Here is a 25431-nt window from a genome sequence, read left to right as displayed (position 1 = left end):
TTTCGTCTTCCAACAAGTGTGCCCATAACTTTCTTATTCAGTGGTTGTAATTGGCTCCACCCTCTCGTGTGACTTCCAAACTCCTAGGAAAAGCGCAAGGCTTTGAAACTAAATTTAAATAGAGGTAAAAACTTGAATTGCCCTAATTTTAATCATTATTTGTTTATGGGTCGATCAGAGAGAAAATAGTGAGAAGAGATCTGGGTAATTTTATCTGAATTATATTCCATAAGTCAAATTTATTTTGCTTAATGCACCACTGACCAACTGTCTTAGGAATGAACCGGACCCTGGCTTCCACATTGTATGCAGTTCCTTCATACATCCATAGTCACTTCTAGTTATAAAAAAAAGAGAACCAAAAACCTAGATGGCGAGGTGGTCCACAAACCATTAAGTAATTCTATACAGACTACAGTATAGTTCATCCATGGTAACCCCGCTCTCTTGTGTGTGTATATATAGAACAGTGGATGCGTTAAAGATCTCCTGCAGTGTTTGTACAATCTTTCATGGAGTGGATATAGACTGGTCATTGTAGGAGCAGTAACATAAGATATGTCAGCGGGAAGTAGAATTATTCTTATTCGTATCATTACCTTGCAGATAGCAAAATCATTTTCATTCAACCCCCCAAATTGCATATCATACAGTGTGAAGATGTGTTTCTACAAAGGCCTGATATTTGAGGATATTGTTTTCCCCACGTGAGCAAGGCCGAGTGGTGAAAACAGAGAGCGGTTTAACGTGGGCGGTGGTGTCTAAACAACAGATGCACATGGAAGTAAAGACATGTGTTTGCTTTCCATTTTTTGTCCCTCTCTTGTTGGCCCACGCAGATGTTTTAGAGACGCCGAATTTGGTTGTATTTATTTTCTCTCTTCGTCTGGCAGACACACCGATGTATTTCCACCTTCCGAGGGGCAGTGCACCTCCAAGCCAGTTGCTATTTTAAACCCGGCCCTTTCTGTTTCTGTCACAGTCAACAATATGCAGCAACCACTGTGAACCTTATTCTTGCACTTGTGATGCTTGCCTTTTTTAGCACGTTAACATGACTTGCTCATGCAAAAGGATCATCCAGGGACATGTGGATGGTTCAATTATCCGCCCAATCCCACAAATATGGTGTGGATTGAATTGTGGAGAAACAAGGTCCCTTTTTAGAGTGGCAGACACATGCACAGTCATGATGATCACGGCGTCTCCGTTCACCCTGCTTGTTTACGTGTAACCATGATAACTGTCAATGGCTATTCCCCGCCAGCGCTCTCCGCCCACACCTCCCCCAAATTCCCTCTCAGTCAGACATCCCAAAGGTCCATTTACCGCTTTGAAAACATCATAAAACAGTGAAAAAATGGTGTCAGGGCGTTGGCAGATGGTTTATAAGGTCACGCCGGTGACTAAGCATCAGGAAACCGTCATGGACGAGTCCTTCGTGATATCATGTGATTTGCAGATGTGCTCTCAATTCAGCATTGAGCGTGACGTTAATGTCAACCTGAAAAAATATAATTTCTAGGTGTCAATCATTGGCAAATTCATGCATTCTCTGCAGAGTAAATCTAACGTGATCCTGACGGGTGAAGTAGAAGTGCTGAGAAACATTTTCGCCGTAACACCTCTCTGGGGTGTCTGGCCGTGCACGTGTGCTGACCGCAGCAGCTCCCCCACTTAGTTTTATTACACGGGGTCATAATGTTCTTCCTTGCGTTGTTATACTGGCTTTTCTTTCCCCCTCTGTAGTCGCACATAATATCGCCAAGGACTAATTGGCATAGTTACATGTTCTCCAACTGTATCTAGTTCAGCCTGCTTGTTTTTGTGTGTGTGTATTTTTGTGTGTGCATGTGTGTGCTTGTAAGTAAAAACCAGACACAAACCAGCCGAGTGAGAGACGGGTTGCTTTGGCAGAATGTCAGGTTCATGCCCCGACTAACCGCAAGTAGCCGAGACATATTGGCAGTTCCTGTGCATTATGGGATACGGTCCTGGCAATAAACAGAAACAGAGGAAATCTGAAATGAGGTGACTGAGACATTGTATGACTCGTCCTCCTCACAATGCGAAGGCCTGTTGCATGAATCGAGCCTGAAATCAAACGTATCACACATATATCTTGCTGTCTGCAGCCGAAAAACAGGAACACACACTGGGCCGTCTTTTGATTGATATTGTCTCCGAGGTTAAATGCACTTTAATGAGGAGTCCTCCTCTCCTCCCTTCATTTTTTTTCATTTTGAAATTTCCTTTTTTCACTTGCCGTTCTGGCTCATTGGTCCAGGAAACGTGGCCTGAATCAGAGACGCAAGTCGATGATGATGGGGTCTATTCATTGTGCAGGCGTTGACATATTTGCAACCATAACCATCAATAACTCACTCATGTGTGCATGTGTGTGTGTGTGTGTGTGCATGCGTCGCAGTAAGCGCGTGTCTGTCTTGTTGATCTTCTCTGTGAATAAGCATTGCACGAGCAGTAGGTGTTAGTTTCTCCTACAGGAAGTTGCTTGTCTTTTTTTTCTCCACCAAAACGCTTAGATGTCGTCTGTTTTAGTGGTTGCTGTGTAAAGGATGAGGTCAGAGCATCACGTGACATGTCGTTTTGACAGTTTATATCCGAGCCATCTTTCAGTGCTTGGATAAGCATGGGTGGCCACAGCAGGAGAGGAACTCTTCGCTAAGGTTAGCAGAAGGTAAATAAATTATTAATCAAAGAAGAGCCAAAGAAAATACAATTTCTTGGCGAGATTTACCTTTTTTTATGTCACTGTGTGTTAAGGGTGGACACTGAATGATCAACTGACTTAAAAAAGTAAAAGGCTAATATCATCCTAATATATCAGCTTAATATACATTTAGCTTTCCTATTTTCCGGTATACTTCCTGGGATCTTGAAAGCATTAGGACTGAATCTTCACCCCCGGTGCTCTCATCCTCATGTTCCTCCGTCTTCTTTGATTTGGTTCTGGCTCCGATATCAATAAGCATGATTTGGAAAGGAATAACTGAAGTCATCCTGTGAACTTGAACTGGATCCACTGACACTGTTTGGATAGGTGCACAGAAGGCCTTGAGAGACACACAATGTAGCCGTAACTATCAGCTTTTTATTGCATGCTTACTGAGCCACTAATGTACTTTGGCTCGATCCTCAAGAAGAATTTCTTTGGGGGAAAGAAATTGCGGATTGAAAGATGGAATTTACACAAATATTTCTCCAAGCCAGAGCTGCTCTGAGGGGAGAAATAAGTTCATTGGTTATAGCGTATTGGTCGGAGTTCAGCTTCTTTGGTTCAGTTCAGCTTGACAAAACACTTTGTATAAATGATAAAAGATATACAAAAAAGAGAATTTTTTCTGACAGCCCATTATTCTTAAATCCCAATAGTCCCAAAAATGTTCAATTGAACTGAAAGTTTGTCCGTTGAGAAATGTCATGGGAACCTTCCGTTTTTTTTATTTATGGTGAAGGCATGACCCGCCCTACTCTGTCTCTGATTGGTTTATTCTTTGGGCTTTCTGTCCAAAGGGACAATTTCTGGACTATTGAGGTTTTTGAATGATAGGCCGTCGGAACTAAACTAAGCTAAGCTAACAGGCTAATGTAGCAAACTTACATAGTATGCTTGTTGCTACATGTTCAATGTCAATTTGTGATACACAACCTAATGTTTACAATGACAAGTCTTCTTTTTTTAATTCTGGCATTGCCTAACCAGAAAACAGCAGTTCTCTGTAAAACAGTAAAACTAAAGCCCCTTTTTTCTCATTTTCCAAAAATGAGAGAAGTGTGTTTTTTCAGAAGTAAAACTGTGCTACCTCTTCATCCACAAACTCGATTTAATTCAGTTAAATTAAAATACTGTAACCCTTGTGAGAAGAGGCGTGTGGTTTTAAATTTAACTAGTTATTTCTTTTAAATGCAAGACGTTGCAGATTCGTTAGAGATCATGGACAATAGGGTCTGGTACTCATATTGTGGTCATTTGAGCTGTATAACTAATTAGGGGACCCTGGGATTGATCTGGTTTTAAGCTAATGATATTGTTTTGTTTTCATAACTCCTCTACCTCAGAAATATGGTTATAAAATAGTTTTTAATTGAGTGTTCAAGTATCTCGGGGTCTTGTTCACGAGTGAGGGTAAGATGGAGCGGGAGATTGACAGGCGGATCGGTTTGGCTGCAGCAGTAAAACGCGCTGCACCGGGCCGTCTTGGTGCATGTCCCAACCCTCACCTATAAAAAGAACGAGATCTCGGATACAAGCGGCCAAAATGAGTTTCCTGCGTAGGGTGGCCGGGCTCAGCCTTAGAGATAGGGTAAGGAGCTTGGACATCAGGAGAGAACTTGGATTTGAGGCGCTACTCCTTTGTGTCGAAAGGAGTTAGCTGAGGTGGTTCGGGCATCTAATTTGGATGCCTCCTGGACGCCTTCCATTAGAGGTTTGGGAACTCCTCGGGATCTCCCAGAATGAGTTGGTAAATGTTGCGGGTGAGAGGGAAGCCTGGGCCAGCCTGCTGGACCTGCTGCCACCGCGACCCGACCCCGGATTAAGCGGATGAAAATGTATGGAAATTATCATAAAGAAATTAATTTAAAAAAACAAAAAACATGTGTGCCCTCATAGTCTGGAGCAGCTCAGCATGAGGTCTGCAATAGTTCCATGCAAAGCCAAAAGTACATTACCTCGAATTGTACGCCCGTGCCGTTTACTGATTGCACAGCAGATATTTTCATGCACATATAAACTACTGCACATTGCACTTACATGTAGCAAAAAAGGTCCAGTAAGTTTTACTTGCACACTGGCCTGCACTCATGCTGTATTAACTCTTAGCGTTCCTGTAAAATTTGCTATCGTTTGTTTGTTTGTTGTTGTCTGACAAAAGTCTTGTTTGTAGCTGCTGTGGTGGTCTGATCTTGAAACGGATTGCATAGCTGGAATCGTAGGTTTCCAGAAACATGTGGCACTCATACCGTACTATAAATAGAGGTACAGTGTACAATAAAGGACACCCGCAGGATGGCAGAACATTGAGACTTTGATTTTCTATAGCGCTTTTTTGAATACTCAAAGACAATTTACATATAGGAATCATTCACACACACACTGATGAGAGGAGCTACCATGCAAGGTGCCACATCAGGACTATCTAACATTCATGCACCGTAGGTGCAGCTACAGGAGCAATTTAGGGTTAAGTGTCTCGCTCAAGGACAAATCACCATACGGACAGGAATTGAACCACAATCTCAGATTGGAGGACTACACCTGCTGACCACTGCGCCACGGTCGCCCACAGTATTGGCTTTGTTTGTTAAGGATGCATGACTTTCTTTCGACAGGCATCTTCTCACTGACGAGATAAGCTCTGAGATCATTTGCATCACAAAACTGTGAAAACATGTTTTACTTGATCCTTAATTCTGTCTCACTCTTTGAAGTGCTGATCAATAACAGATGTTGCTTTGTCCACATTGTCAACCTTCATTTATCCATCTTAGAGACGCTCGAGGTCAGAGTGTGTCACTTTCATTTTCCCCGGAAAATAAATTCCCAAGCTAGCAACCCTCTCGGCCGCAGTTTTGACTCTCTGCCCATTAGGCCACAGCTCATGTTGGAACCCCTTTGTTCTCTCCAGGATGTTCCTGCTCCGAGCCACTTGTTGGACCACTCAGCCCAAACCTTAAGCCACTGTGACAGTTACTGGCAACAGGGAGCAGAAGCCCTGCGTGAGTTATAGAAGATCACCACATGAGTGATCCCACCGAGCTTGAGTTATGCTCCCCTGCCTCTTGTTGTCTTTTGATCACGATTTATCGCAGTGTGTTTTGTGTCGACCTTGCCTCCTGATACGGCGGGCAGAAAAATAATAAGAGGGTGATGAGATAACTTAAGAATAATTTGATGTTGTCTCTTTGGATATTGGAAGAGGGCCCTGCTAATTAGTGGATGTTGGTCTGGGGTGGAATTATTTGTAGTTTATGTGATGTAGAGTTATTCTCTCTGATACAGATTTGTATGTATTAGTTAAATTAACATAGCTAACCTCTGCCCCTGGAACTTGTGTCAAGTTTTGGATTTTAATCTCCATGTTAAAGCCATGGATGTCTAAAGCGAACTGGATACAGCATTGGAGGCGAGGCCCCATTTGTTTTTATGAAATTTGCTTATAATAGTCAAATTATTTTAGATATGGATTATGTTTGGCTTTAACGCATTGTGTTACAATCCAGATTATTTTCAGAGTTTAGCGTCTCCAGAAAAATTTGCGCTTTGGTCTTTTTGCATGATGTTTACCATAATCTGCATATTTTAACTAGCTTTTCAATTTAAAAACTAATTATCTCATAACATTATAAGAGTCAATCCAAAACATGTTTTCAAGCAACTCATGGAGTTTTATAATTAGCATTAGCTTACAGCAGCTAGCTGCAGCTGATTCAAATCAGTGACAGACGTCCACAGTTGCTAGCCAACCATTTGCATTGTTAACTGTACGTATATGTGAGAAAGGAAAACTTGACAGGTGTAGGGTGTAGTAACTAAATAGGGCAGGCCTGAGACAGTTGGCATCGAAAGCCTCTTGAAACAAACACCCATTGCTTCTCATTGACTAGTCGACTCCGCAAGATCTCTGGTGGCTTCAGTGTCCTGGTTCCTCTTACTTTACACACACAAGTGTGTGTAAGTGTGGGTGGTGCTCTTGTCCTCCTGTCCCTTGGCCGCCGGTTCCCCAGATGTTGTCGCTATGAACAGAGGGGAAAAACAGTCGGGGTAGCTCTGATGAGTCACCGGTCTAATGGACCATGGTATGAAACTTGATATGTGTTGCACCAGGACCTCATACGGCGAATCGTATGCCAAGAAAGGACTGAGAGGGAGAGGACAGGCTGAACACGATACAATCTGAGATGGAGGGACTCCAGTTTCAGACGGCGAGCGCCGGGAGGAAGGAGAGGGAACGGGCCAAAGTCTTTGTTTTATCTGGAGTGAACGAGATACTTGCATCATAGCAGCTCTCCAAGAATAATGTCAGAACCTGATGACTCAAAGAGAAAACAGAGAGTTGATGAAATTACAGCTTAGTCTGTCTCGCCTGGTTAGCACTCAAAAGTTGGAAACGCGGCGCAAAAGTGGCTTTTGGACTACACGCGTGTTTGTATCCCATTATCTTATCTTAGAGAGAGAGAGAACACACAAGGATTTTGCTTTTTACTGCATATTTGTTGAAATACTACTCAGTCCCCAAGACTAACTGGGAGAAGAAAACAAAAACCATTCACCGCCTTTTCAGCCATCAGCACTTACTCTCGTACCTCGTCAGCTGAAAAAAAAATTTTCTATCGCAGCAAACATTGGATCAAGTGTAACACAAACAAAGTTGTCTGCGGACCTTTCTGCAGGAATAGCATTTATAACCATGATTATCAAACCTGAATACATTTGAAGGTGGCTTTGCAATCGATGGCGAATTTCAAAACAAAGGGATAATGTCAAATGAGGGCTGTACGTGATGATGCCTCTGTCTGAGGAGTGGGGTTGGGGTTGAATTGTATGCCTTTAATTGACAGTAAAAGTGGAGAGAGAGCTGGATTGACATGCAGCAAATGGTGCGGCAATAGAACTGAGGGATTTGCTGCTCAGGGCATTTGAGTCCATGTTGTATGCGAAATTAAAAAGAATATGACTGCAAATATATAAATGAAGCTTCGCCTTTATGTTACTATCCAATATTGGCCCCTTTGACATGTGACGGCACGAAAACCTAGGCGTAATTGATACAATTAATTATAGTCCCATTGTAATTTGTGCGTCACGGACATCCAAGTGAGCCAACGTGCACAATACCAGGGCCATAATTACTCTTATTAATTACACTTGTGTTTACCCTGCAATGACTAGTCCAAATGGCCGTTGTGAAATAGGCCTTTTGTTAACATTAGTGTTCACAAAGAAATATGATGTTTTTGCAGATTCATGCAAATAGCATGAATTTGATATAAACAAAATTACAAGTGTGGAGGGTAAGATTTAGAAACCGTGACCCCGTTTACATGTACACTCATATTCCCCTATTATTATAAATATGACAATATTCCAAATTTGACATGGCTCATGTCAACATCCCATTCTGTTTGGATATTCTATATTTGGCCTAATTCCAAATGGAGCATTTTCAGATTAAGACATGTGGGATATGCAGATATTATTCGGGTTTTAGGAGCTTTCTTTTGGTCATGCATACGGCGCATTCGGTTCAAGAAAAAAACGATTGGTACCTGCCGTTCTACTTTCCCATAGTTTGATGTAGTAAACGTCTTGTTAGGGCATTGGCTGTGTGGGCTCCTCAATGGTGGAATGAGCTCTCCATTGACATCAGGACAGCAGAAAGTCTCTACATCTTCCGTCACAAACTAAAAACAATTTTTTTTTGACTACACCATGAATAAAGAAAGTAGCACCTTAGTAGCATTTAAATCGCACTTACTTAATGCATTTTGTTGTTTAACTTTGTTGAAGAAATTGTACTTTCTTGAGTCTTGTTGTTCTGAGTTTGTACTCATGGTTGAATGCACTTATTGTAAGTCTCTTTGGATAAAAGCACCAGCAAAATGAAATGAAATGTAATAGTTTGGAGCGTTACCTCTACATCACAATAAGTGTAGATTCTTGATGATACACGTAGTAATCAGTTCACTTCTAAAATGCTGTCAGAGTCAAACAAGCCCTTGTGTCCTGCACTATTGTGTAAGTGAACACGGCGAAACCAAGTGTAAAATGTACGGAGGCTAAAACAAAGTGCGGTCAGCAAAGGGGGAGTCAGTGGTCGGAGAAAGAGCACCTGAGGTGATGAGTAGATACTCATGTTCTCACCTGTGATATCACAGGAAGGGGTACACCTGGCCGCTGACAAGTTGGCCAACCTTTTCCTGTCCTGGCATCCTCGAAGGACACCCGAGGGAGCAAGACGTCAGCGTCGCTGCCGCCGTCACCATCAGCGGCGCTGATCATCTTCTCCATCTCTGGAAGGTTAAGGCCATATATCTTTCAACCACCCATTTCTATCTACTTAGGATGAGTGATTTACGTGTTTTCCCAGCCCTTGTTTTCCATTCTTTGACTCCCATATTCCATAACCGGCACAAATACGCGTTTTAGCAATACCCACGTGTCAGATAAAGTGTTCCTTTTCCTTAATTTCTTCATTTTCATCCTGTGTCAAAGGTCGAGTTGGCGGTTGCTTTGTCTCATATTTTATGACTAAAACCTGTTAAAAGTTGCAGCAGATGGCACGGCTGGAGTTTTGAATCCACTGCTCAAGATGCAAGTGTCATTTTACAAATCAGAACAGAAACAGCTCATCGCTTCCAAAATACATTAAGAGCAGCAAAGGCATCTCTCTCTCTCTCTCTCTCACACACACACACACCCCCACACACACACTTATCCTTCCTGTCTCACTACAGCCATTCTCTATGTGGTTTATATTGCTTGGATTAGACGAGCCAGGATTTACACACACAGGAAAGATAAGGGGACATTTTTACGGCACAACCACTATTCCAGAGGTGCGTTACCGGAGTCGAAGAACCATTTTTAGACTGCAGACATGGCTGGAAAATTGACCCTCAGAGGTGGTCATGGAGAAAGGGCAAGCGCTTCTCTTTCACTTTCCTTAATCACGTGTATCTGGCCAGCTTTGGGATAGAAGACAGTTAAGTTACAGATTACTTGAGGTTAAATCATGCAAATCATGAAGTCACATTGACATAGTACGATTCAAACAGTCACGGTAGCAGGGGTTCAAGAAACACATCCTGATGTTGTGTATTATTCGTTGTCAATGCTGGATTTGTTTGCGAAAATTTGACGAAATGCAGCACGCAAAAATAATATTAACTGAAATCTTGGAATTTGAATTGTGATTATTTTTGACTGATATTGCACTTGCAACATGGTTTGTGATATTAGAGCGAAAGATAATGATATTTTTGTCGGGATCTGACTGAAACAAAGATGCTTTCTGAAGTCAGGAGAATATCATGTGTAGCCCAGAATATCACTGGAGAGCGCACAGACAAGACATCTCGATTTTGATCACACTTTGCAGCCCTTTGGCTCTGGGACTATTGTGGACGTAGGTTTTGCCACTGCAACTGCCCAAATAATAGTTACACCTGATTATATATGTTTTTTATTTATAATCCTTTATTAATCCCACAGTGGGGACATTATTCTCTGCATTTTACCCATCCTTAGTAATTAAGGAGCAGTGGGCAGCTGTGAAGAGGCCAGGGAATGTCTTGCTCAAGGACACTTCGACATGCAAACTATGGGGAGAACAGGGATCAAACCGGCTACCTTGTGGTTTCAGGACAACCACGCTCCCCATGAGCTACAGCCACTATAGCCGCCCCACTTGATCAACAAGTGCTGCAGATTTCGACCAAATTCCGTGGCCTCAGGGTCATTTTGTGGTAAAAGCGTGACTTGTTGCACCTTTTACAATGTGCATTCTGCAACTCGAAAAAAAACAATGTACTTTGCACGAGCCAGAAGCAGCATCTCCCCAGTGGTTCACCGTACTGGTCGGTGACCCGCTGTCCTGCATGGGGATGGTGTCAGCGGGACACAGGGTCCTCTGTGCAGCAGCAGCGGCAGCAGCAGCACACTGGCCTGTTGTGACCGTGGCTCGGTTAAACAGAGGCCCTGTATGCCCCTTCATGAGTGGCACGTGTGTCCTCTCCCTCTGCCGCTAAATATAGCAACAACAATGGCACAGGGGAAAGAAACCTGACCTCAGATGATATCAGCTTTCAGCTTATGAATGACGCTTACAGACATTGAATTTTCCATTGATGGTGGAGGGGCTGAATACTAAGGAGGATTGTTTGCTGGAACTATTTGGCTGTTTTCGTCCACTTTAAGTGTAATTTTAATTTTATCCATTTAGATCTATGGATATAGGTATAGGGGGACATTTAGAAACAAGTGTTTTTTTGTTGTTGGTGTTTTAATCTTAAAACTCTTTATTTAACCCATATTCTCATCCTATGAGACTAGGCCTGCTTAGTGCCAAAAGCACCAACCATGGGTCAGCACAATGCAATGAGCTGACCCTCCAAACCCTCCCCCACTGGTGAGAACCATTAGAACAAGTCCTGATGGAATACATCATAGTTATAGCTCTTAAGCCCCGTTGCTCAAATATGCTCGTGCATATTGGTCTGGATGTCCGCGTGCCTCCCTGGTGGTCCGCTCAGCTGAAAGACGCCGATTAAATTATCGTCAATCGGAGCGGTTGCTACGGGTCCTGATAAGGGGCGGCTGCCACGTTCCTCGATGAGAGGATCTGTCTGTGGCTGGAAAGCCGGGAGGGGACTGTATAACCTCAGGCAGTGAACTGCGGCTATAGAATGACCTCCTTTCTCTCTTGAGGTCATCATTCACCCAGGGGGCTGGGAAATGACTTATTGAATAAAAGAAAATAGTTTTTTAATATGTTTTCTTGCAGTGCAGTGTAGTAAAAGGGCAAATAAATATAATTGTGTCACATTAATAATGATTGATGCCTCAGGGAGATGGTGAAAAGTCCTTAAAAAAAAAAATGCTGATTCTGAAATACACCATAACAAGTCCTGCATTCTCCATATCATCTAAGTAGAAGCAGAACAGTATTTGTAAAAATTAGTAAAAGCAGCCCTATTGTGCCTGTTAAACTGTTATTGTAATTGTTAATTGATGTATTATTGTATCACATTGTATAACCTTGCAGTACAGCTGTCAGGTAAATGTCACTTTAGAAATGCTTTCCGTGTATCTGTATAAATAATAAAATAATAATATGGCCAGTGAATGTCTGCTTTTTGCTGTTTTTATTCAACAGGATTTATTTCCATTTCAGCCCCATGGGTAACTCCCAGCCTCTTAAACGTCTTGTTATCTCTGCTAGGTGTGTTTGGCCAAGAGTGCGAGAGCAGCGTGCTGTATGGGCGTCTTGTTCTGCGTGTTTGCTTTTCACCGCTGGAGTGGCGAGAAGATGGATGAGTCTTTCAGTGCCGACCCTCCGGTTTTTGCCACCATTAGCCACCGAGCAGGCTAACACCCCCCCCCACCACCACCACCCCCCCGGTGATCCCCCTTAATCTCAAATAGACTGGAAAATCTAAGATTGCAGGACTGTCAGGAGCGACCACATCTATATTCGGTCCAACCTTGATGGGCAACCTGGGTTCCTACCCAGCAGCCTCAGAGACCTCTCAGTCTCTCTGACTCTTTCAGACACACTGTCTCTGTTTGCAAGCAACAAGCAATCCAAGATCTGTCAAAGCTAATTTGTCCGAGCGGTTTGCCAACAACGCAAGGATTTAGACAAGAGGGAAATTATTTTGAAGTTCACATGCCGGCTGGCATGTGAACTTCATCGGCACCCGCGGTGCGTTCCAAATTACTCAGTCTCGTTTTCAGAGATGAAGTGGAGGAAAACGCATTGCGATGGTGTCATCGGAGGGGGTTAAGTTTGCGGACTGTGTACGTTTTTTCGTCATGGCTCCCAGACCGCAGCGCCACCCGCATCACAATTAAGAAGCCCTGGAATATTTCCTTTCAGGAGTCATGGGAATCTTAATATTCACAATCCAGCTTTTTCATTGTACCTTCTCTGCTAAGCTTGTTTTTTGCACAACAGCCAAGCATTGGACATTTTATCCCCTTGATTAGAGCTGTACTCTCCATCTGCACGATTAGGCAAGCTCAACGGAACATTGTGGTCATTATTCTTCAAGGATTAATTAGGAAAATTACTTTCAATAAATTTGAAAATGAGAAATGGCAAAATAGGTCACAGAATGGGGTCATGAGTGGGGTTAAATATGTATGCTTAGGTGAGAAATCCACATGATTCTGATTGTGTATTGAAGTTGCTAATATTGGTTTTCCTTCTTTTATTTTCTGCCAAAAATTACAACACCACAAAAAGCCAGTGTCTCCTGCAGAATTGTATTCTGATCAGGTTGGAAAAACCTCTGAGACAAAATTCAAAACAGTTGTGGGAGTAAAATGATTGGTTAAACAATCAATACAAGTAAAGTTCCTTAAGTCAGAGTCAAGTAGATTTCACCTTCACCTTGCAGACTCATCTTTGTGAAGCTGAAATTGTAAAATAGAAACATTTAAATAATGTCTTCCTCTCCACTACAAATGACTGCTGTTGGCTGGCTGATATTTGATTATTGTCAGGAAACTAGTATCCAGCAGTATTATGAAATGCTTGTGGGCTTGCACTATATACTCAAAGGTAAAATGTATTTTGCTTCGTGTACCACTGAGCAACAATCATAGGAATGATCAGGGCCTTGCCTGCAACGCTGTATCCAGTTCTCTTTTAACATCCATCATTTTTGCAGTGTCTTATAATTATTACTTTTGTGACTTCCGGTTCAACATCTTCAAAATAAAAGCATCTTATCTCAAAACAGGAAACCAGATTTTAAAAAAGAAAACAGATTTATATACTGTTTGTTAACTTGCTGTTGCTCCGAGAGTGCTTGTTATATTGTTGTGATAGCATTACTTTAAAATAAAAGCGTGCAATGCACTAGTTTTTCATTCATTGTTGAATGTGGCGCATAATGCGATTAATCGCAGTTAATCACAGAAAGATCTTGCAATTAATCAGTTACATTTTTTCAACTTTGCCCAGTTCTAATATATATATATATATATATATATATATATATATATATATATATATATATATAGGGACCTCCAATGCTATAGTATCAATTACTCCATATTTTAAGAGCTTTGTGGTAGGTAAAGCCCAAAGAATAAATATTTGGCGTGTCCAAGTAAACATTTCCTCCAGTGTGTAATCGTTAGGGAGAACAGCAGACCTGTGTAGGTGTCCTTCAGTAGATCTCGGTGCTACGTAAACACTTGTGGTGGAAGGTGTTTACTTGAATCTTCAGCAGACGTGTGCTCAGGCGTCCGCGGAACAACTTAAATGTGTTGGTTGCATGGCCAATTTGCCCTCCTCTAGAAGTCGCGGTGAGTGTGTGTGTTTGTTTGTGGAGATATCTATTACAAACAGAGTGAAAAAAACGCTGCTGGAAATTAGAGGACTTTGGTATGGACGAGGTCCTCCTCTCTCCTGTCTGAAAGTGTCTTTTGTTTGTTGTGTGCAAAGGGTTAAGGTCAGGGTGGAATTTAGAGTCACATCCAGGAATCATTTTACATACAGAGCCAGAATGAATTCACAGAAGAGTCTCTTGAAGATGTGAGCTTTCATCATGCATATTGGGAATCAACCACTCATTTCATTGGAAGGCTTACGTGTCTTGTGATCGGTCTATAAAACTAACTTGTATTATAAAAAACATACATTTCTAAGTTAACCTGGTCGTGACAAAGTGAGCACAGTTTCAAGAGTCTTTGCACCAACGTTCCTCTGAATTTCAATAGCCAAATCTTCAGATACAGTAGCAGATATTAGGGTGACACAGCTTCCGTATTGGCGGCTGTGTTCACTGTGCTCACTTTGTCACAACTGGATGTGAGAGGCAGAGACTCAGGAGCAGAGGAAACAGACAGGAGGCCAGGTGGAGGGCAAAATCAAAAAGGCATTTTACTAAACAAAGTCACAAACAAAGATAAAGACTGGTACGGGAAACAAACACTAGAAAATGCAAAGTACATATATGGGAGACAAAGAAGACAATCCTGCAACTGACAACTGGATAGGAAATCAGGAAACACTGAGAAGACACACATAATACACAGGGTGTAACACACTTGTGCTAATACATATATACAGTCGTACGTATTGTATTAACTTTTGAGGAGCTTCCTTAATGACAACCGTAGCCCTAATATTTACCTAACATCCATCCTGATCCAAACCTTGTCCTAATTCTGAGAGTGTGTTATCGATAATGTGGAAGACTGCTCCAGAATAATTCCATGTCACGACGGAGCACTAATGAAAGAACCCAAATGCACGACCCGAGGCAGAGAGTAAAGTTCACAAGAATTCCTTTATTGATAAAGGTAATATTGCAACAGGATAGAGTCTCTGGAGAAGGACCGCCGAAGGTTCTCCCGATGTAACTGGGGAGGGACTGAGGCCGGTCGGCAAGGCTCCGACCCGCTGTGGTGAGAGCAGCTGTCTCACTCAGGGGAGAGTAGAATCGCCAACGTAAACAGTCCAGGGTCATTCACAGGAAGGCAGTCAAACTCGGCAGAGGTACAGGCAGGGATCGGGCTTACTCGGAAACGAAGGGACGTCGGAATCAGAACAGGATATCAGACAGGAAAAACGCTGGTAAGTTGACTCACAGGTGAAGAAAAACGAACTGGCAACGAGACAAGTGAAGCACAGAGTATATATACACACTGGGAGGGGAGTTAACGAGACACAGGTGAAACACATCAGGGCAGGGAGAGGTAATCACACATGAGGAAGTAAAGACAGCAGACATGACACAGGAGGATGATTTCAAAGTAAAACAGGAAGTGACAAGACAACAAAATAAAAGCACTACCGTCTAGTGACGGTTGTGACATTCCATTGCAACATTAGAAGCGGCTGTGCATTGACTTGGGGAAGATTACCCCGGCGAACATTTGAAGGCCGCTGTTCGTGCCCCGTGTGAAACCAAAAGTCACTGTTGACTCATTTGTATGAAAAAAAATGCAACAAACATACTTTTTTTGATCCAAACCATGCTGTTTAAACTGAACCCAACCAAGTAGTTTTGAGTAGTTTTAAACTGCAACAGTTTTCCTCGAAACAGAATCAAGATCACAGCTTAATTGTATGGGAATGTAATTTTGTCGGAGACAGGATTTATATTTATTATATTATAGGAAGTTGAAAGTAATATCATTATTCTCATCTAACTCTCGCCGAGGAAGAAAGATAAATGTTCCCTTTTATCACCAAAATGTTTGATAATTGTCAGACTGATATTGAAGATTGTACCTGCCTTTCTTGACAAGTCTTGTCCCTTTAACTGTTACCCTCATTAGCTGTATGGACTTTGATTCAGGCACTAGGTGGCCATGCTAGCTGACTGGAAGTCTACTGGGCCCAGTGATTTATATCTGACCCCCTCAGCTCCCCCTCTCTCTCCGCGGGCCTATAGATTTAAATTAAGTCTGACTGGAGAGACGAAGAGGAAGCTTTATGGGGTCACTATCTATTTACAGGGATCTCCTTTTAATCCCCGCGGAGGAAAGGACAGATATATACATTCAGTCCCACCTTGCCGTTACTGTACACCTCTCGGAATTTATTGTACGAGATGGTTCAGCGTCATAAAAAGCAAAGTCACAATTTGGCACGACACAGCCTCCCGTGATCACAGGCTTGACCTCAAGGCCGCATTCGGCTCAATTCAACCTGATTGAACGACCGCTGCAGCGCTGTCAAACTCGCCGCCTCCCCTCCCATTCACTTTCACACCCTCAGTGCCCACCTCGCTTGACGTACCGTGTTTGACAGCGCAAAAGCTGTTTTGTTTCAAAATATTTGCTCAATAATTCGGAGACAGATGTGCTCGTATTCCCATAGATTTGATTTCACGCAACTTGAAATAAAAGCTCGCCCCCGCTCATAAAACGCACCGGTAAGCTGAGTCTGCTGTGGGTGCGTTATTTTGCACATGGAAGAAGAGCCGGTGGGGGGGGGATACATTTCAGATTGTTATCAAGGATCGTCCAAAGACTACACATGCCTTCACTGCTATACTGGGGTCTTGGCACGTCCGTATATTTGCACAGTTCCTCGTCCACACCAACAGACTTACAGAGTCAGTCGCACTATTACATTTCGGTGGCTTGCATGCCAATAAAAACGTTGTATCCATGTCTACTTGTATATGCTGATTTGGCACTTACAGTTACAGGTTGGCGCGTCTCAGATCGTGTTTTTGGTGCACATGCCCAAGGACTTGTCAAGAGGTTCTACCAAAAACATGCTCGACTAGATGGAAAGAGAGGGATTATTCCCCTGAGCCATTCAACAAAAGTATGTTCGACAGGCGTATGATTCAGTAATTGTAAGGACCGGCTAACCCTTCATGTTTGTGTCTGCCTTTTTGCCATCATGTCCAACTTAAATTTGTCCATAGTTTGAAAAGAAACTTTAATTTGTATTCCCTGATGCTTACCAATTAGCTTGTGGTTTAAGTGTTAATTTAAACAACAACCTCCCCTTTCATCAATTGCCATTTCAGCGATTTAAGCATTTCCGATTGCAATCACACAGCATTTTCTTCAGGAAACTAGCACCATTTTTATTTGTGGGAGTTCATGCATTTCAGTGTCACGTGTGTCCTGTCGGGATCACAGTGCTCCGAAACTCCAGCTGACCAAAACAGTGATGTCACCTTCTTAAAACCAGACGCGTGGTACACCCGAGGCTGCATGGCGGCTTTATGTGTCAGCTCTTCCTGTCATGATATCTTCATAGGTTTGGCCAAAATACTTATTGCTTTAACACCAGGTGTATACAGTTCATATCAAATTCTCTTTCTGAGCTTTGAGTTAAACTGTCAAAGAAAGCCCAAATAATTCAAAGAATCTATATGAAATAAGTTTATTTTGCCGAAGGGTGCAACACAATATCCCCAGGCCTGCCAGACTATGTCGCACTCTGATCACTTGATGTCTAAACACAATTCCAGCAAGGCTTTTGGCAAACGGGCTGCATAATATTGGGTGAAGGCAGAGGATAAGAGTTTGTTGGTGGCAAGCGACTGGCAGGTTTATTAGGTGCGATGTAATAAGATATCCAAAGTGTCTGATGGCCCTTTATCTTTATTCATTGAGATCCCATGGAAGCCATGAAAGGAAGAAAAAAAACTCCTAACCTGATGGCTTTAGCTTCCTGTCAACACAAAGCGTCAGGCCAAAAAAGCTGATGTTATATTCCATTAACGTTTACCCTTAAATCAAATGTCAATTTAGACGGTATTAATTGGACTTACTTACAGAATATAATGTAATGAATCTTCTTTTTGAAGATTTTGAGCCAAGTATGTGTTCATCTCGTTGTACTTCCTTGCTAGCTAGTGCCACTTCATCTGATAACATGTAATACTACTTTAGCGATTTGCACGGACGTTCTCGATAAACTGCTGTTTAACTTCTGCAAATATATCTTGTGTTTCTCTTTTTAAAGAATATTTGTATTACAAATTAGTGTTTGACACACCATTTATCTTCCAACGACAACATTATAAAAGAAGTAATTATTTGGGGATTTTATACACATCAATGGTTGAGGTAATTAAAAGGGCTTCTATACAAGATTAATAACATTAATAAAGCAGCAAGCAGCTGTTTGGTACGTAAGGCTGTAGTGGAGTAACGTCTACTTAAGCAAACAATGAAGTTGCTCTCCCTCTGGGTGTTGTAATCCACTTTTTTTGCCTAATATGTCACCTAACACAACTGTATCAGAAACCTCGGGGTCAAAAGAAAAGCTATTGTGGTTTCCAGTTCCAGTACTAGACAGTCAGTATTTCGGTCTTTCCAATTATGTTTGGAATGTAACATAAAACCAAAAGGGAACACGTACATATTGCGTAATACTTCAATCACAATAGCACTGTAAGCATGTGGGCTTTTATTGACCTGCTGCCACCATTTTACCTTTATAATTCCACATACGCAATAATATCAAGAATTTGAACTTTGACAACGAGGAACAAACTGTTACTACGGCTACCTTCAGGTAAACCTTAAGCTGAACAAAAGGACGACTTTTACAGGAAGAAACTAATCTGTTTAGGAAATACTGTATATAGGAATTCAAGGTTGTACAGCCGAAATTCTAGGCTAAGACATAAAAAGCCATGAGAGGGCTAGTAAAGATCCTCTCTGTCTTTGACCCAAATCTGCCTCGTTGAGGTAAATTTCATCTCCAGGAAAGAGAATCCCACAAATCTTTGCCAAAAGACAGACAGACACGGACAGAATGGTCCCATAAATGGGCCGTGACGGCTGAATTCAAAGTATCTCTTTTACGGCGAGGGGGAAAATATAAATATTGTTCTTGAAGAAGCCTGGACACTTGACTTTTTCAATCGAAACAATTTTTTAGGCTCTCTGATGTTGAGGAAATGAACTCAGAGGCCCAGGAGTTCTGCAGAGCCATTTGTCAGAGTCCCAAGGTAACATTTCTCTTCTACTTTGCAACTGAAATATCTTTCAGTTCCTAACCTTCACACAATACACTTTGAGTTTACTTGCCATGTCAGCTGGCAAGTATAACTCTTTAACTTTTCCAGGACTTTAGGGGCAGAAGAAAGTAGTTTGGGCCACAAACTTTAGTTGTTAAAATATAAGATATGATCTTCCACTATTGATTTAATAGTGAGATGGTTCAGTTAGACAATAGGAAGGCAGAAACTGTCAGGGGTTAGGGAAATGAAACACTCTTAATAATGCAGTTGTTGAAGGGCTGGGACTTTAGCTGTAAGGCTACAAGAATTGTTTTATTTTATTTTGTAGTGAATTAAAAGAATAGAAACATTTTGGGAACTATGCATTTTCTCTCTCTTTAAAGAGAAGCCAGGAGACAGTTTGCTTATCTTAGCGTAATAAGTGGAAGCCAAGGGAAACAGCAACACTGGCTCTTTCCAACAGAAAAAATATCCATCGACCACCTTCTCAATCTTGGTACCCATCGGCTTTCAGTCTGGAGACAGATAAGCCTTTTGGGGGGAAGGGTCTATTTTTCCGGGGTTCCGGTGTAGCCAGCGGATATCTGGACAAAATGGTCACGAATGAAACGCCTCCATGTGACTATGCAAGTTGCAGAGCTGGTGAGTCAGGCCACCGATTGTGTTTGTGTCCCAAAGTATAGTGTGCATTGTGAAGTTACGTTGTTTTTTTTGTTGCCTAAATCTCATTGTTTCTGTGTTGCGCTGTCACTTCGGGTGTCTAAAATTAAGAAATCTTTAAACATTTACCATTGAGTATCACCGGGAGCTCCCCACTCCTCCCCGTCCTTCTCCCCAGTGTCATTTGTCAGTGTGACGAATACAACTTTTAGCTAAATGTGTCCTGTTGTCCCAGGACTGCCCTAAACACCAGTCATGAAAAGTCATTGCTAACAGCCAGACATCCTGATTCAACTCCTGTCATGCTAGATGCATTAAGCTTCCCTGGCTGCTTCCTTGCCCCTGTGGAGCGGGACTATGAGAGAGCATAAACAAGAAGGGAGAGGGGTGGATGGAATGGAAGTAAAAGGTAGAGAGGGACCCTGGAGAGGAGCTGTGGGAGAAAAACTGGCATAATATGAGGAAGACTGATAGTTATTGAGTGTAAGAGGAGGAAAGTGAAGCAGACATATTGGATTGTATATAAACCAAAGCGGTGTAGCGAGTTGGGGGGTGTATTTGAGGGTACCTGAGGGACGCCCTCGGCAAGCGGCGCTACAAGCGTCCGCAGCTCCTGATGCCTTTAGCAGCTGTTCCAGCAGAGTACTCGGCATGTATCACTTCTGGGAAAAACATTTTCACCTCTAACTGTGGGGTCTCTCTCTCTCTCTCTCTCTCTCTCTCTCTCTTTCTCTCTCTCTACCATCATGGGTAAAGAATATCAAAGCAGTGTGCTGGGACATCAGGATAACATTGGCCCACTGGGTTTACTTTGAGAAGTGAATTTTTTTTGTTTATCCCATCCTAATTTCCCTACATCTGTCTTTAGCTCACTTTGGCACACAAAGCAGCTGTTAATGTTGACTTGTTGGCTTATTTAAGAATAAAAAAGTGTTAATAGAGAGGTAGTTGTAACGTGAGCAGAGAAGGATGTTGTTTTCCTGATTCATAGTGTGATGACGTATCAGTATTCTCCCTGCGACAATCAGATGGGAGTCGTTGTGTCTGGTTTCCCTGTTGCACAGCTGACAGCTGAGGTCTTTCTCTATCAAAGCAGGTGTGATACAGCCAGTGGTGTATAAAGTACCCAAAAGTCGTACTTGAGTAAAAGTAAAGATACCTTACTGGAAAATTACTCCAGTAAAAGTAAAAGTCACCTATTAAAATACTACTTGAGTAAAAGTCTTAAAGTATTTGATATTTTCTGTACTTAAGTATCAAAAGTATTTTTCTGATATAAAATGTACTCAAGTATTGAAAGTAAAAGTACAAGTACATGCTTTTAATAAAAAAGCAAAGGGTCAGAATTTTCAGAATTATGAAGTTTATTCTTTTAAGTGCTGTGGCCACCAGGACCAAAGACCAGGAGTTGTGTTGATAAAATAACTGTGTTGGCTGTGATCCATCCATATATATTCTGTTCAAAATAATATATTGTACCTAAGTATACTCTTGCATCTACTATGAACTTATCATCACAATTCTCCAAAAAGCAATATGACACTATGAAGGAGTTGTAACAGTGTGGTTATGCTCATTCTGTCTGGTACCGGGCCGTGGGGCCCTTGGTACCGGGCCGCACAGAAAGAATGAATGAAAAATTTTAATTAAATTTAAAAAATCAAAGCCGGAAAGATGTTTCATTGTGAAAAAGGACTGGATACATCCGTCTGTGGTAACCTCAGACGGAACCCCTTGACACATGTCAAAATGTTACGTTACCCTAAAAATGAAAGTTAAGTCTGTTTCAACTCTGCCGGTGTTCTGGATTAAAACCAAGGCAGAGTATCCTGAGATCGCCAAAAAAGCACGAAAACATGCGTCCATTTCAACATCCTGTCTTTGTGCAGCGGGTTATAAGTTAAGCAGTAGACTGGACATAAAGGTTTAGTTAGGAGTAGAGTCACGTAAATGGTCCGTGGCGCAATAAAGGTTTGGGAGCGCTGGACTAGAGGATGTGGAGGGAAAATGCAGAATATTGTGATTCGCAAAACCTGCTTGGTGGAGTCTGTGTTCCACCACAGTCCCGGATGTGCATTTTTTTTTCTAAAGATAGATTTGATTTTGTAGCGAGTAACGAAGGTTTCAGGGGAAATGTATCGGAGTAAAAGTACCAGTTTTCTTTGCAAAATGTAGTGAAGTAAAAGTAAAAGTAAACAGAAATATGAATAGTAAAGTAGAGTACAGATATCCAAAAAAACTACTTAAGTACAGGAACGAAGTATTTCCACTTCGTTTCTATACACCACTGGATACAGCTTGATTGATACGGGTATATATGGGTTAATACATGAATATCTTTTAAGACTGAGGTCTCCAGATCTTCAAATCTGGGTCTTTAAAAAGTACTTCCTTAAATGTATCAGCGTTTCCTTAGCATGTCCTCAAATATTATTTGAGACATGAAGAAGTTTTATATTTCTTTCTTGTCAGCTTTATTTATTTAGATTTGTTTCTAAATGTATTTACTCCTCTGGGGATATTGACCTCCAGGTTGGAACTAATGTTGACTCCAAGTCGTAAATAAGCTTTTTAGCTGGTAAAATAATGTTTATAAATCCTTTCAACAGTTTTGATTGTATATCACCCTTTTTAAATTTGTGAAAAAACCCTTGCGCAGGAAATTCAAGTTTGTGAACATGAACAAAATATTTGTAGAATTTGTAAATAAAAGGTAAATGCAAATGTTATCGATGACAAGCTCAAATGCATTTAAATTCAATTTAAAGTGCACACATTTTGTGTGAAACACAGTACTCTAAGTTCTCACACTGTGTGTGACACTGAAGTTACTTATGCACTCCCACATTAAGTTTAAACAAAATGGTTTCAATTCTGTCCCATCCTACTCAGGGCCAAAGTTTATATGTAATTTAAATCATTTCACAAGCTCAAAATTGAATTTACCCTTTTTTTAGACCATGCTGTTTCATTTGCCAAAACAATGTTAATGTTAATATAGTATTATCAACCAAAATAAAGACACTAAACCAAAGTTAAGAAGAAAAAAAAAGATACAATATAGTCTGAGAATACAAAAAGCCATGTGTGAAGGGTCAGAAGGTCCCATTTCAAAAGAACAATGAATGTGAAAGCGCCTGGAATAATATGGGAAATACTAAACGTAACCAAACAAAGCTGCAAAAACATCTCTACCAGTAAGTCTTACCTCAGGAGAAAAATGGAAAAACATAAAAAGGCATTCCTAAAGGCACAATCATCAATTGGTGTACATCAGCTTTTTTACACAATAATGTGGCACATTTCAAACAGTGATGTTCATTCAATTCAATTCAATTCAGTTTATTTTATATAGCCCAACATCACATGGGGTTCATGTGGGGGATCTCTACTCCAGCATACGCACAATTAGATAGGGCCCAATGCAATGTGACAGCTGGGCGAAAACAAGCTGTAAACTAGTAAAGGACTAGACTTTTGAGAATAAGCAGCAGATATGAAACTCCATCCATCAATCCATAAACATCCGTTTATCCGGGCCCGGCATGTGGCTTTCCAGCTCTTCCTTGAGAACCGGGAAGTGTTCCTAGGCAAGACCATATATATAATCGCCCCAGCATGTTCTGGGTCTATCCCCGGAGGCTATCACCAGTTGGACGTGCCCAGAAAATCAGTTATCAGTTATTCATGTGATTGTGCTAGTTTACTGTTACGTGTCAGTGTTGTGTTTTCCCCTCCCCTCTTGTTTTCCCCCACATATTCCTATTGGCTAATTGATGTGAAGGCCAATCGGCGAGACGGTCGGCCATTTTAAAAGGTGGAGGTCGGAAGAGTTCGGGGCGGATTTTGTTTGGTCATTACTGAATGCACACTGACAGGTGGAAGGTTTGTGGTGAGAGGTTGAGGGCAGTAGGTAAGTTTGGGGTACCCTGTACACTGGTGCAGACACGTAGGTACTTTGTGTCTAGAAACACTAGGTTATTGGTCGGTGCTCCCTCTGTATATGTTTTGACCACTCTTTTGTAGAGAAGTTAGAGAAGCCATTTTGTTTGTTTATTTCCAGAGGTAGAGAGCTAGGCCTAGTTTTGTTTTCTTGATTTCTGTTTGTTTGGCATGACCACAAGCTGTCCCCAATCTCTCCCACGTGACAGAACCTTTTCTTTGTGTGTTGTGAACCGCCATAATAAATATTGTTTCTTCGTTACTCCTATTTTCTGACTTTGTTTCCTTTATCCTTTGGACTGACCTGTGTTCGTTCCCCCCTTATCCCCTAGACGGGAAAGGGGACGTAACATTACGGATAGTTGCTTTTGCAACTAAACTGCTGATGTGCCTAATCTGGGCAGAAGGGCCAACTCTGACTTGCTTAGTCAGGTAAAAGCAAGATAAATGGAATCAGATTTGTAATCTTTTCTTTACACTTCTTTATAAAGAAAAGTTGAACGGATCACATCAGTTTTCTTGCTGGACTGAAATAATGAAAGATTGCAATGCCACTTTTGTATGGAAAGCAATGTAAATGCAACATGGATGAGAAAAAAAGTGATGTTATAACTGCGGGTGAATAGCAGGGAAGCAGAGCAGCGCAGAGACCGCATCAAACTATTGACGTGCAAAACACAGAACACAATAATTGGGGAGTTAGTAATTGGACGCATCCAATTTTCCATCAAGGGGGAAATGGGATTTGAAGAGTGGTGAGTAATAGAGGTGCACCACTGTGGGGAAAGTGGATCAGTAGAATATGAGAATCTTTCCTCCAAAGCTTTTGCCATGCGCTTCAATTAAGCCACGCTGGCTCCGCTAACAACAACATGTCATCAAACTGCTACCTCAGAGATTATTGTTCTTTCCGAGGTCTCCAAATATTACAGCATGAAAAGCTCACAGTAAATGTTAGGCTAAGTAACATGCATTTTCATAACAAAGCCATGGATACTGCTGTCATACCTTTGGCTAGTTAACAGCAGATGTGACTCATGACTCGTCCAGAAGGCTAATAGCTAATGACTTGTCATGGCATAACGCAAGAGATACATTTTTCCCAGACTTGAAGTCTCATAGTTGAGCACTGAGACCAATTCAGAGTTCAGATTTAATGTCAGAAGCCGTGACTTTGCAACCTTCTTAGGCAGTGGCGCTGCCAGCCAGCCAGCTAACATGACAACAGCGGCGGTCAAGCTGCTTCATGATTTCCCTGTCAGCAAGAGTCAGGCCGTGACTAACCAGCGAGACTAAACCACTATCGAGCGTCTACATCTATGGCACAAGGGCCAGCAGGCATGATGTGTAGCACAGAAGTAATTCTATCTATTCCCCCCTTTATATTCTCTGCTGTCCCAGAAAAATAAGCCGCTGTTTTTCTTTCGGAGGGCGTGGTAGATTTGTTCCTTTGCTGGATCCTTACACGAACCTGGAAGCCTTGGAGCCACAGGGGCCAAATGTCTGGGAGCTACCCAGTCCTCGAGGCACCCAGAATGGGGAGTGAATGCCAGGAGGCTGGTTCTTCTGGGCCGGGTGTCTCTTGGACTCACACGCTTAGAGAAACACAGCACATTTAGCAGGAGCCTG

This window comes from Taurulus bubalis (assembly GCF_910589615.1).
Source record: "Taurulus bubalis genome assembly, chromosome: 2".
NCBI lineage: Eukaryota > Metazoa > Chordata > Actinopteri > Perciformes > Cottidae > Taurulus > Taurulus bubalis.
Note: the sequence above shows the minus strand (reverse complement) of the source record.